The sequence below is a fragment of the Suricata suricatta genome, chromosome 9 (assembly GCF_006229205.1).
Source record: "Suricata suricatta isolate VVHF042 chromosome 9, meerkat_22Aug2017_6uvM2_HiC, whole genome shotgun sequence".
In the NCBI taxonomy this organism is placed as follows: domain Eukaryota; kingdom Metazoa; phylum Chordata; class Mammalia; order Carnivora; family Herpestidae; genus Suricata; species Suricata suricatta.
The window spans coordinates 116,362,131-116,376,892 of NC_043708.1; the positions used below are offsets into that span (position 1 = coordinate 116,362,131).

Consider the following 14,762-nt stretch of genomic DNA (forward strand, 5'->3'; position numbering starts at 1 on the left):
AGTCTCCCCTGAGCCTCATGAGGATGGAGCTTCCCCTGACATGTCTCTTTACACTAATGCATCCTGGCATGAGAAGAGTTCACTGGAGGGGTTACAGATCACCTGAATTGGAATTCAACCCAGCAATGCAGAAGTTTATGTATCCTGTGTCTGAGGGAGGCTTCTTATCTTAAAAACAGGGATGATAAAAGTCCCTACCTCTTGGGATTGATGGGAAGGTAAAAGGAATTAATACTTGCATATAGTATCCATAAATCTACCTATTATTATTATTTCTAGCAACTCTATACAGGTTACTCAATAGATGTTTTGAATTTTTGAGACTGTTATGAAATGAATATTTCTGTTCTCTCAAAATTCATATATTGAAATTCTAATCCTCAATTTGATGCCATTTAGAGATAGAGCCTGTGGGAAGCAATTAGGTCATAAAGATGGAACACTCATGACGGCATGAGTGATCTAATAAGACAAGACAGAAGAGAGCTTCCTTACTCTTTCACTGCTCTCTGCCATATGAGGTTACAAAAACAGGCTTGCTGTCTGCTAACCAGGGAGAGGACCTCACCAGACACCAGACCTCCCAGCACCTTGATCCTGCCTTTCACAGCCTCTGAAACTGTGAGAAATACATGTTCATTGTTTAAACCGGCTGGTCGATGGCATATTTATTACAGCTCTCTAAACTAAGAGAGGGATTAAGAATAGGAAGATGGGAAGGGAAGGGAAAGAAATAAAACAAGACATCTAGAAAACAGTTTTTTTCTGGGATTTCACTCTGAAAACTCTATTCTATTCTGTAGAACTCAAATGGCTTACTCTGCTGGGTCTTCTAAAAGAATCCTTCTTTTTCCAGGACATTATCAGGGCAACTCAGGTTTCCCAGGGCCATGCCAATGGGCAGCTTTCCACAATGAGGTGAGCCCAGCAGCCACTGGAGAAATCTTGAAAACGTGCTCTCACTGACTTCTATCGCATCCCTAAGACCACTATCACCATCCCTAGATCATTAGTAGGCTTCACACTGACACCAAGCTATGTAATCTGAGTAACAATAACATTAAGAAAAAACCCAACATCCTGGGGATGATGCCAGTGATTAGGGCACTGTAATGCTATAATTAAAAACAAATCAAACACTGTAGCAAAAGTAGGTCAGTCATCTGCTTGGTGCAATCTTAGAGTGGAAAGCAAAAAATAAAGAAAATTGAAGGGTAAACAAATTTCTATAACACTTGAGCAAGACATTTGTTGGGATACTACATGGGTGTGTCTCACTACACTGCTGGATATTAAAAGGTAACCTCATCTCAGACAGTATGTCAGAACTGTGCAATCTCAGAGCATAGAGGGTGTTTCATTCCAGTTCATGCTTGATGATGTCTTTGCTGAAGTAGCAAACATGTTTATCCAAAAACAAGCCCACTTTTACTTGTATGGGGACAATTCTCTTTACATCCAAAGCAGGGAGACTGTGTTATCTTTTTGCTCTGTTTTATCTTCAGAAGTCTTATATTCCTGACAGTCTTATACTTCTCTTATTTCCTCTGCAGTACTGACTACATGCAAGCTTTCATACAACAAATAAATCATGGAAAGTGAAACTGGGACCATCAGTGGGAACTGAAGAGCTATTCTTTTATTTTAGAGCACACTTCTGTGATTTCCTTTTTTAGGTGCACAATTTTGTGCATGGGTTACATGTTAAATGAACTTGGGTAAGTTCTTTATTTCCTGAAGTCTTTATTTTCCATTGTCCAAAATGAAAACAAGAATAAGAAACAAAATCGCATACACTAAATAATATTGTATTTGGCATTTTGTTGGTATTCAATAGATGAAAACTCAGTAATTTACTCATGTATCCTAGGGATGCTACATTTTTCTAGATCTAATTTTTTTCCTACCTATGCAAGCCCAGTTAAGCATCAGTAAGGGGTTGAGGGTAGGTGTGAGGGACAGATTGTCAAAGTTTCCTGGAACCCATTTTGTGATGAGATGAGAATAAGCAAAGAGTTAAAGTATGTTATATACCACAAGAAGATAATTTTACAAAGATAATTACTCGATGAGGATCTTTGGTGTTTCACTGACCCCCTCATCCACAAATCTCTGATTGCATACTTCCAAGTTTTGGGATATGCTAAATTTAGGGGTCTCTAGAAGAGAGGCTAGGTTTCCCCAGTCAGAGCCTCCAATGTTATTTGGGTGGACAGTCTGTGTGTGAGCCCTTGCAAGGGAGGAAAGGCTAGGCCCTGCTCTTCAATAGATGATGTGTTTAAGACTCTTGGCTCTTTTCGTGGATATAATACTTTTAATTATCAAAGACTTTTTTAATAGACAACACTGTTGTATTCTCGGGTTTTACTCAAAGACATTTCTACTAACAACAAACAATAATTTGAGGAAGGAATTTCTAGCATTCATATCTATTTAGGCAACATATTTTACCATGGGGACAAACTATTCAAGGCCAAAGGTATATTCACACCTCTTATTTCAGGATTTGCTGAGTTCCCCAGAAGTGTACCTAATGTTAGGATCATATGCCCACCATTTATTAAGTAATTGCTTCCACAGGAATCCTGTAAGGAATTGTGGAAGCCAAAGAGGAAGGAACCAAACAAAGGTGCAGCTTTAATCAAAGCCCCAGCCTGAACCTGGTCCTTTGTGGAGCTCTGGTACATGAGTTACACTTCAGACCTATCTCCACACAAGATGAGAGGCCTGGGCTGTCATGTCTTCTGTACCATTTGGTGGTTGGCTAAGACTGCTCTGGGAGGAAGTCAATTCTCTAGCATGCTTAGCTCTCTGTAATTAGGGCAAATGGGCTCCAGCAACCCTCTGGTCTTTTTATTTTCCTCCTGAGGAGCTGCAGGTGCTAGCTATAGAAACAAAAGAACAAAGAATCTGAGATAACAGTGGAATGCAAGTAAGGTTGCCAGATTGAGCAAGTACAATCACCAGGCAAATAGTCAATGGGATTTATATATACTAAAAAAATTGTTTGCTATTGATCCAAGAGTCAAAATGAACTGCCTTCTGTGTTATACCTGACAGCCCTGACAGGAAAAGTCAAAAGGGTCTGAGACACTGGCTGTGCTCTGGGAGTGTGTGCTCAATGCTGCACTATTCACCCAGAATTGTGACAATTCCTTCATATCCTGCTTTCACTCATTACATATCCTTCTGAACCACACTTTACAAAATGTGATTCCTCTCTTGCTCAAAAATGTGTAACGAAAGGGTGACAACCAGTTCTTAAGGCAGTCTGTTTCTCTATTAATAGTTCTGGTGGCTAGAAAATTTCCTTGCCATTTCCCATAATTCTAATTAGGAAAGACAAATTGAATTCACTGTCCACGTTATAGCCTTCATAGGTATTCATGGTTGTTATGTTTTGTTCAGTTTCAGGGTAGAAACCCTGGCTTTCCATCCAACATTGTCATATTACTTTGGTTCTAGAAGGTTCCAGGCTGCACCCTAGATGTGACATTCCCAATTCCCAAGGGCACAGGAACCTTACCTATTTTGGTTGCTGATGTATCCTAGAATAGTATGTAGGTGCTAACTAAATATTTTCTGTAGGTTTAAAGCAGAGCTCTCTCTGTTTTTATGTTTTGTTTTCTTTTTTATTTTGTTTTTGAGAGAGAGAGCATGAGAAGGGAAGAGTTAGAGAGAGACACACACACAGATCCAAAGCAGACTCCAGACTGAGCTATCAACACAGAGCCCGATGTGGGTCTTGAACCCACAAGCTGTAAGATCATGACCTGAGCCAAAGTTGGACGCTTAACCAATTGAGCCGCCCAGGCACCCCAGAGCTCCTTTTGTTTAATATCCCTCTCAGCAGTACTCGTTCTTACTTAAATTTTATATTAAATTATATTGAAATGAATAAGGGGAAATATATTAATTTTTCTTGAAATGAGTGGAATTTTGTTATAAAAGTGTTTCCACGGCTTCCTATGTTTGCCCTTGATAGCCTTCTCTTTTGTATGCTTTTGTGTATAAACATAACCTAATTTTCCATAGGATCACCAAATTTTCCCCTGAATCTTTCATTTAAATTGAATTTTCCCAGTTCTTTCTTAAAAATGTTTATTTACTTTTGACAGAGAGACGGAGACAGAGTATGAGTGGAGAAGGGGCAGGGAAAGAAGGAGATGCAGGCTCCAGGCTCTGAGCTGTCAGCACAGAGCCGGACATGGGACTTGAACCTACAGACTGTGAGATCATGACCTGTGCCGAAGTTGAACGCTTAGTCAACTGAGCCACCCAGGCACCCTAAGTTTTCCCAGTTCTAAAGGGTGGTCCTTCAAACCTACTATTTAGGGACATTGTACCAGAATTAAATAGCAAGCAATTTGTTCTGTTTTGCTATAAGACACTGAACCTGGTCAAGGTACACAGAAGGGACTAGACAGCACCCAGATGAAAAAAGAAAATACTCATCCAACACTTGACCTTTTTAATTTAACTTTTCATTTTGAAATGAAAAAAACTGACTCATAAATGTAAAGAATAAACTAGTGGTTGCCAGAGGGGAGGGGTGTGGGGGATGGGCAAAATATATAAAGGGTATAAAGAGGCACAAACTTCCAGTTATAAAAATAAATAAGTCATGGAGATTGTAAGCACAACCTGGGGAATATAGTCAATAATACTGTGATAACTGTATGATGACAGATGGTTAACTATACTTACAGTGATGAGCATTGGGTAATGCATAGAATTGTCAAATCACTATACTGTACACCTGAAACTATTATAACATTGTATGTCAATTATATATCAATTGAAAATTTAATTAATTGATTAATCCACAGAAAGTTGCAAAAATAGCACAGAGAAGTCCTGAGTATTCTTCCCTCTGTTTCCCCATTATTACATTTTTCGTAATAAGAATCCAATATAAAACCCCAAGACTGGTACCTCATGACTGCTGGGTGTGTGTGAGGGGGTCAGGCTCCCCATGAGGGAGCTGATACTGGGGTGGGGTTGTGGTTTTCCTGTGATGTTTGACTGGGGTTTTGTCTAAAATTCACTGACTTTCTAGGCTACCCCTTTCCTGATCCTTTAAAGGCAAGCAAGCTTTTCTTCAAAATTTTCTTGTCTGTGTTCATTGACATAGAGGGTCACTAACGTCTCCACAATGCAGTCCAGCATATATGAGGCAAAAAGAAAACTGAAGGAACACAGGAATATGACCTTTCACAGTTCTGAGATCCCTAGCAGTCTGCCTTTTCCTCTCCTCCTTTCTGAGTCTTATATTTGTTATATATACAATGTCCAGAGGTGGTATTTTAGCTGTTCTTATTATGATACATAGGTAGAAGTGTTTCTACTCTATAGTGTTCTGAAACCAAAAGTCTTTCTAGAATTCTTTTTCTACACTTAGATGCTTGATTCTCCAAAAAATAAATCTTCTCTATCTTTTATACGTGAACACCATCAAATTAAATGCAATGCCAAACAACAACAACAAAAAAAGCATTTTTTAAAGAACAAGGTATTAGCTATTGTACCTAATAATAACCTTACTATTTTAAGTAAAGAAGAAATGGTGATGAGGCCATGTTTGGTGAAACATAGGGTCCACAGCATACATTTTGACATGCCACCCCTCCTCCAGCTCCCCTGAAATTTATATTTAATCTGAATATAATAAACACCAAGGATATTCCGTTCAATAGGACTGGGAGCCTAAGCATAGGAAGACCTACATGCCATGGGAATGTTCTAGCCAGGCTTAATTTTGCAGCAGAAGGAAGGTGGAGATTGAAATTCTCCTCAAGATTACAAATGCCTCAAATCTTTTATAAAACCAATCTGTGGGCATGGCTTCTCGTTCTACCTCTACCTTTTACCACCTTGAGTCCCAGCACAGATACCCTCAATAGGTAAGACTAGGACAGCTGTCTCACATGGAACTATTTTAGAAATAAAGTTACCCAGTAGTGGTGATTCCTGTACATTCCTTTGAACTAAATAACCCTTTAATTAATAAAGCAATTAAAAAATAAACAATTTTTCAATGTAATGACTGATTCAGATGAGGATCACAGAATACTCAAGCCATTAAAGGAATGGCAGTTGAAAAACAAGATATTTGAAGATGCCAAAGAGTCCCTGCAGAGAGTCCTTGCTGATTGCAAATGAACAATGTATCTTCATGATGGAGAATCTGCTAGTCACCACCTGGGACAACAGGTGTTATTTGCATCCTAATGAATGTGAAGTGCACAACAGCATCTATGAAGCATTCTTGCCAAAAGTTTACCCTGAATTAAAAAAAATCACCTAGATCTGTCAGTGCAAAGAAAACATGATGAATAGAGAGACATAAAATAACCAACAAGGAACAATAATCTACAAATCCAAAATGTTGGACACAGTAAAGATACTTTCAGAATTTTCAAAACTAAAGACATGAGGGAAAAGCATGAACTATTCTAGATTAAAAGAGACTAGAGACTCATTAAAATGCAATGTAATGAGTAAACTTTGGATGATTACTTATTAGGAATAAAAAGGACTAGAAGACACATTGGGAACAGTAAGTCAAATACAATATGGCTCAAAAATTAGATAATATTCAAGAATTAGCATTAGCTATGGTAATGCTAGCATAATAGGTAGGAAAACATCTTTATTCTTATAAGACATGTACTGAAGTATTTAGACTTAAAGAAATGTTATGTCCTGAATTATTTAGACATGAGGATGTCATATCCTCAATGGGGAAAAACAGAGCTTTCCTTCCCCCTGAGATCAGACACACGACAGGGATGTCAACTCTCACCACTGTTGTTTAACATAGTGTTAGAAGTCCTAACATCAGCAATCAGACAAAAAAGGAAATAAAGGCATCATAATTGGCAAAGAGAAAGTCAAACTTTCTCTTTTCTCAGATGACATGATACTCTAAATGGAAAACCCAACAGACTCCACCAGAAGCCTACTAGAACTGATCCACGAATTCAGCCAAGTTGCAGGGTACAAAATCAGTGTTCAGATCTGTTGCATTTTTATATACCTATAATGAAGCAACAGAAAGAGAAATCGAGAAACTGATTCCATTCACAATTGCATGAAAAACTGTAAAATACCTAGGAATAAACTTAATCAAGATACAAAAGATCTGCATGATGAAAACTATAGAAAACTTATAAAGGCGATTGAAGAAGACACAAAGACATGGAAAAACATTCCGTGCTCATGGATCTGGAGAATAAATATTGTTAAAATGTACCCAATGCAATCTTCACATTCAATGCAATCCCTATCAAAGTTGCACCAGCATTCCTCTCAAAGCTAGAACAAACTATTCTAAAATTTGTATAGAACCGCAAAAGACCCTGAATAGCCAAAGTAATATTGAAGAAGAAAACCAAAACGGAAGGCATCACACTCCCAGAATTTAGCCTCTACTACAAAGCTGTAGTTGATCATCAGGACAGTATGATATTGGCATAAAAACAGACACATAGACCAATGGAGTAGAATAGAGAACCCAGATATGGACCGACAAATATATGGCCAATGAATCTCTAACAGAGCAGGAAAGAGTATCCAATGTAATAAAGACAGTCTCTTTAGCAAGTGGTACAGGGAGAACTGGACAGCAACATGCAAATAAATGAAATTAAATCACTTTCTTACACCATACACAAAAATAAACTCAAAATGGCTGAAGGACCTGAATGTGAGACAGGAAACCATTAAAACCCTTGAGGAGAAAGTAGGAAACAACCTCCTTGACTTCAACCGCAGCAATTTCATACTTGATACATACCCAAAGGCAAGGGAATCAAGAACAAAAATGAATTATTGGGACCTCATCAAGATAAAAAGCTTCTGCACTGCAAAGGAAACAATCAACAAAACTAATAGGCAACTGACAAAATGGGAAAAGATAATCGCAAATGACATATCAGATAAAGGGCTAGTATCCAAAATCTACAAGGAACTCACCAAACCCCACACCCAAAAAGCAAATAATCCAGTGAAGAAATGGGCAGAAGACATGAACAGACACTTCTCCAAAAAGGACATCCAAACTGCCAACAGATGCATGAAACGATGCTCAGGATCACTCATATCAGGGAAATACAAATCAAAACCACACTGAGATAGCACCTCACACCAGTCAGAGTGGCTAAAATGAACAAATCGGGAAACTCTGGATGCTGGTGAGGATGTAGAAAAATGGACACCCTCCTACACTGTTGGTGGGAATTTAACCTGGTACAGCCGCTCTCGAAAACAGTATGGAAGTTCCTCAGAAAACTAGCAATAGAACTCCCTTATGACCCAGCAATAGCACTACTGGGGATCTACCCAAGGGATACAGAAGTGCTGATGCATAGGAGCACATGTACCCCAATGTTCATAGCAGCACTTTCAACAATAGTCAAATCATGGAAAGAGCCTAAACGTCCATCAACTGATAAATAGATCAAGAAGATGTGGTTTATATATACAATGGAATACTACATGGCAATGAGAAAGAATGAAATCTGGTCATTTATAGCAATGTGGATGGAACTCGAGGGTGTCATGCTAAGTGAACTAAGTCAGTCAGAGAAGGACAGATGCCATATGTTTTCACTCAAGTGTAACAGGAGAAACTTAACAGGAGACCATGGGGGAGGGGAATGGGAAAAATAATTGGGGAGAGGGAGGCAAACCATGAGAGACTCTTGAATACTGAGGGTCGATGGGGGTGGGGAAGAGGGGAAGGCGGGTGATGGGCATGAAGGAGAACACTTGTTGGGATGAGCACTGTGTGATATATGGAAACCAACTTGACAATAAACTATAAGAAAAAAATAAAGTAAAATTGAGAGAGAAAATTTAAAAATGTTATATCTTACATTCAAGTGGTTTGCACATAAAATATGAAAAAGCATTAACAATTGCTAAGCTTCTGGGAGCACAGATTCAGCAAACTATGACCCATAAAGCAATTTTGGCCAACTACCTATTTTTGTCCAGATCTAAAAAAAAGGATTTTACCTTTCTAATGGTTGAAATAAATAGAAAGAAAAATAATATTTCCTGGCATGTGAAAATTATAGAAATTCAAATTTCAATGTTCATAAGCAAAATGTTAGAATGCAGCCATTCTTGTTTATTTTCATATTTATGGGTGATTTTGTACTACAATAACAGAGCTGAGTAGTTGATATAGAGATTGTATAGCTCACAAAGCCTGAAATGTTTTACCAATACATTAAAAGTAAAGAAAATGAAGTTCAGAGAACATAAGTCAAGTGACTTGCCCAACATCCCCCCTTCAGCTGGTGACAGAGGTTAGCGTAACCATATGTATCTCTGACTTCTGGTTACTTCTATCCTCATGTTGCTGCCCCTAATGACATAATTATTAAAATAATGTTTAATTGAGATCACTTAAAACAATAACAAGCAGTGTTCAGAAATCTTATTTCTTCCATGTTCCAAAAAACTGCTTATCCACAGGTTTTGTTCGGTATCTACATCTATGTAAAAAGTTTAAATACACAAAAATGAATAATAATGAATACTTCTGGAGAGGAAGGGAAGAATCAGGTCTGGGAAAGGAAGAAAAAAGAGAGGAAGATTGAAAAGATATCTGTAATGGGATTTTTGTTCAATCTGAATAAATCATGTTAAAATGTAAACAGTTGTTCATTGTGGGTGGTGAGTACATTACATTATTCTGTTTAACTTTCTGTAATGTTTAATTGGAAAGAAAGTAAGATCTTGATACTGCCTCCTGCCTAGGAGGTCTTCTCCCTACCACACTCCCCATGGGGTCGATTACTGCACTGCACTCCGTGTAGCACTTCTGGCCTGGAAGACTAAGCCTCCCACTTTTATTAGCCCAAGGCAGGCCATCTTCCCTTAAGTTTTGCCAAATACCTGCTTACGCTTTTAATAATTAGTCCTTTGCCTAAATTTTCCTCTCCTAAAATTTCTCCGTTTTGAGACAGAAATACAGCAGGGATGAAATTTTTCACCATTATTGTTTACTTCTTTTTCTGAATGTTCTTGTCAAAACAATTTCATAAGAGAAATAAGTGACATGAAAATATTGGAAGTATGTGGCAAAATTATCATTATTTACAAATGATATGCTTATATAATTGTAGAGTCAAAGAGAAATCAGTTACAAGAATAAAAGGAATAAAACACTTTATTAAGTGGGTTTATTGGAAAATGATATATAAAGACCACCATTAAAAGTTAATAGAAAGCAAGATGGAGGAATGGATAGGCAGAGCACAGGGATTTTTAAGGTATTGAAACTACTCCATACAATACTAATGGTCATTACGCAATTGTCCATACCCATAGAGTGTACAACACCAAGAGTGTGACCTAATGTAAACTATAGAGTCTGAATGATAAGAATGTGTCAACGTAGTTTTGTTGATTGTAATGAATGTACCTCTGTACAGGATGTTCATAGTGGAGGAGACTATCAATATGGGGGGAGGAAGAGAGTATATGAGAACTCTCTACCTTCTTTTTTGTTTTGCTTTAAACCTAAAACTGCTCTAAAAATAATCTATTAAAACATTTTTTAAATAAAAAATCTTGCCAGGCCAAAAAAAAAAAAAAAGAAAAAAATTCCATTGTGGTTGAGATTTCTCCCATCATAGCTATGGTTTGTATGTTTTTTGCCTTTGTTGGTATTGGAGAGCATCAGAATTCCACTACTAAAATCACCCAAGACTCCAGAGAGTTCAGGAAACGAATGCCCTTGAAATCGATGTAATTTACTTCCACTTCGCTCTACACAATTGATAAGAATCAAAATGCTCCAAACGTCAGACTTAACCTCCACCACTGTTACTCCTGGTTCCAGAGCAGCAAACCCACTTCCTCTCACTTGTCTAACTTAAGGGAAAACACAGGGAAATTTCTGGAAGATTGTATGTCTTCAAGATTTCAACTAGAGTTGGGTTTTTTTTTTATTTAAGTTTTGTACTTTTGTAGATTTGGCAGCCACAAACAACCAAACAGGGACAAAATACAGTATTCAAAACCAATGACTTTTTCTCTTACAAATTATTTCTCTCACTTAAGAAAAATCATCATGTAACCTGGACTGACTGTATCTACAAATAAAATAAACATACATTCCAAAAAAAAATCTTGCCAGGGAAAAATTATACAAACTGTCATACTTTTAATGTAAGTTATTGGAATAATTGGGGAAACATTTTTATATTACTGTGCTATAAATGAAGATATTTGATTTCAAACATCAAAAAAATGAATGGAAGAAAACACATGAATAAGAATTTTACTAACAACAATCACAGAAGGCTTCACTTATAATTTAAAAGAAGAAATAAAATTACAACAAAACAGTTTCCAGTTCCTACTGAAATTGAGCTTTTTCTGGTCTCTCATTTCCTATAATTACAACTAAAGTGTCTGGACAAAATACAATAAGTAACTACCTGAGGACTCTATCAATTATGTAAACAAAAGCGGGTGGAATGTGGAAAGGACTTAAACTTTGACTAGCAAACTATAGGGGGATGAAGTTCCCATACCATTTTGTTCTCATGGATTTTAAGTGAGTACGGATTCCCCCTCTGGAATCCTGCCTCGGCTAAGAAGTTTAAAACTCTGATAAAAACTCCACCATTTTATCTAGAGGAATCATGAAAAGTGTCTCTTGTGATCTTAAGATGGTAGAAGTAGTCTCTGTGTGTGTGTGTGTGTGTGTGTGTGTGTGTGTGTGTGTGTGTTTAGTTACTTTTTTTCCCCTGTAGCCTTGCCCCAAGAGTAGGCACCTACAATGGAGCTGTTGTTGCAGCAATGGCAAGAGTACTTAAAATTTTTCTGGCCAGGGAACCAGAAAAGTTACCTTTTCAGGCCAAAGTGGGAAATCCAATGGTAGAAAAAACTGAAGAGGATTCCTTAATTCTGGGTATAAGCCCACACATTCCTGATCTACAGAATGTGCAGGACATACCCAAATCAGCATATCAAAGGCTGGGAAAACAAACTAAGACTTAAATCATCACCAGGGTCTCTGGGTGGCTTAGTCAGTTAAGTGTCCGCTTCAGCTTAAGTCATGATCTCACAGTTGGTGAGTTCGAGCCCCACATTGGAGTCTGTCCTGACAGCTCAGAATCTGCAGCCTGCTTCAGATCCTGTGTAGCCCTCTCCCTCTCTGCCCTTTCCCTGCTCACAACTCTGTGTCTCTCTGTCTCAAAAATAAATAAAACTTTAAAAAAGTAAATAAAAAATTTAAATCATCACCTAAATCTTTTTTTGTTGTCGTTTTTAATTTTTAAAGAGAGAGAGAGAGAGAGAGAGAGAGAGAGAGAGAGAGAGAGAGAAAATTAGTCAGGAAGAGGGGCAGAGGGAGAGAGAGAATCTTAAGCAGGCTCCATAACCAGTACAGAGCCTGACATGGCGCTTCATCCCATGACCATGAGATCATGACCTGGGCCAAAATCAAGAATTGGACACTTAAATCACTGAGCCACCCAGGTGCCACAATCATCACCTAAGTCTTAAATGACCCCATTAGTGACACATGTGCAGAATAGACCCAAAGCAGTGAAACAAAATGTTTGAAATAAATCTAAAATTGGAACCAGAAATCAAAGAAAACAGGACAGAACCTAGTATTGGACCTTATCTGGATTGATGGATGGTTAAAATGAAAATATTGACATTTCCCAGGAATTTGAACATGGCTGAAACAGATCAATATAATACTTAAAGACTTTAAAGCAGCAAATGTAGCTATGTCAATGAGATAAAGATATACAATTGAAATATATGGAAAGCAGTTTTCAGCAGAGAAATAAAAAGTAAAAGAGAAGCAAATGATAATTTAAAAACTTAAAAATACAGTATTTGTAATAAAACATTCACTGGATGGCCTCAAAAACAGAATAGAGAAGACTGAAGAAAGAATCAGCAAACTTAATGAACTTTGTGCTATGTATATGGAAAAATTAATGATACATTTGTCTAACATTTACATCACTGGAATGTTAGCAAAACAAGATAATGTTAAAGATATTGGCAAAGAAAAGAATTATATTCATAATGTCTAAGAACTTACCCAAAGTGGTGATATTCATAAAGTTACAGATTCCAGAAGTTCAGTGAACCTCAAATGAGATAAAGTTAAAGAAAATCATGCCCAAACACACAATCAAATTTCCCAAAAGCAAATATAAAGAAAAATTATGCAAACAACTGGAGAAAAAAGAAGATATACAGAGTAACAGTGGTACAAATTACCACATATTCCTCATCAGGAAACATTCAGACCTTATTAGGTTACTGATGGATAAACAAGTGTGTGTGTGTATGTGTGTGTGGGGGGGGGGGGGTGTGGGTGTGTGGGTGTGGGTGTGTGAGATGGTGGAATAGTATGCAGCCATAAAAAGGAAGGAAATTCTGCCACTTGGGACAACATGGATGGACCTGGAGGATCTAAGTGAAATAAGTCAGAAAGACAACTACCATATGATTTCACTTACATATAGAGTCTAAAATCAAACAAACAAATATCCAAATGCAGATAAACAGAGTATATTGGTGTTTGGTAGGGACAGGAGTATAGGGGTAATGGTGAAAGGGCCCAAAAGTTATAAGATGCGTAAGTGCTGGGATTCCAATGTACAACCTTGTGACTAATTAATAATACCATTTTGTGTACTTGAAAGTTACTAAGAGAGTCAATTTTAAAATTCTCAACACACACACACACACACCACACAGTAACTATGTGAGGTGATGGATATGCTCAGAAATCTTAAAGTGGTAATTATTTCATAATACATATGTGTATCCAATTATGATATTGTACACCTCAAACTCATACAATGCTATTTTGTCAATTATAGTTCAATCAAGCAGAGTAAAAGAAAAAAGAAAACACACAAGCCAGAAAACAGTGGAACATAATTGCTTAAAGAATTGTAAGAAAAGGACTCAACTCAGAATTTTATACCAACAAAGGAATCTCTCAGAAATGAAGGAAAAGTAAATGGATTCTCAGTTGAAAAAAATTAAGACAATTTTTCACCAGCAGAATTTCTTTATAGGGAAATTTAAAGGACATACTTCAGGATAAAAGGAATATTTGAAAGGAATAAAAGAAGAGCTTCAGAAATTGTGGGTGTTTGGATAAATATAGACTATTTTTGGGCTTTTTTGGTTTTTTTGTTTTTATATTCCAAATATAGGTGAAATTATATGTTGCTTGTCAAACAAACAAATAAACAAACAAACAAAACCCATACTCTAAAATACAGATAATAAACTGGTGGTTACCAGAGGGGAGGTGGGTGGAGTAGTGGGTGAAACAGATGAAAAAGATTAAAAGGTACAAATTTCTAGTTATAAAATAAGTGAGTCATGGAGATGAAAAGTACAGCATAGGGAATATAGTCAATAATATTGTAATAACATTATATGGTGATAGATGGTGACTAATCATGGTAAGCAATGAATAATATATAAAATTGTTGAATCACATCATATACTTGAAGCTAATATAACATAATGTTATGTATAATGTAATATATAATATAACATAAATAATATATAAAATATGTAATATGATAATAATATAATAAGGTCCATGTTAGGCTCCATTCTCCCTCTCTTCTCCCTCTCCCTTTCCTCCTTGCACTTTCTTTCTTCCTAAAATAGTATAAAATAAAATAGCAAAATAAAATACATAACTCTATTGAAAACAAAACTTACAACACTGTATGGTGGCATCT

At 36.9% G+C, this 14,762-nt stretch overlaps 1 long non-coding RNA gene across 2 annotated transcripts; it reads left to right on the forward strand.

The window, feature by feature from the left end:
* The first annotated feature begins 482 nt into the window (after positions 1-482).
* LOC115300705 lies at positions 483-14,113 on the forward strand. Of its 2 annotated transcripts, XR_003912791.1 has the most exons (4): positions 483-621; positions 857-918; positions 1,554-1,718; positions 13,878-14,113. It is a non-coding gene; the product is annotated as an uncharacterized LOC115300705 (long non-coding RNA). The 2 variants fall into 2 exon arrangements; XR_003912790.1 differs by lacking the exon at positions 13,878-14,113 and having other exon boundaries at positions 1,554-1,795.
* Positions 14,114-14,762: the final 649 nt, after the last annotated feature.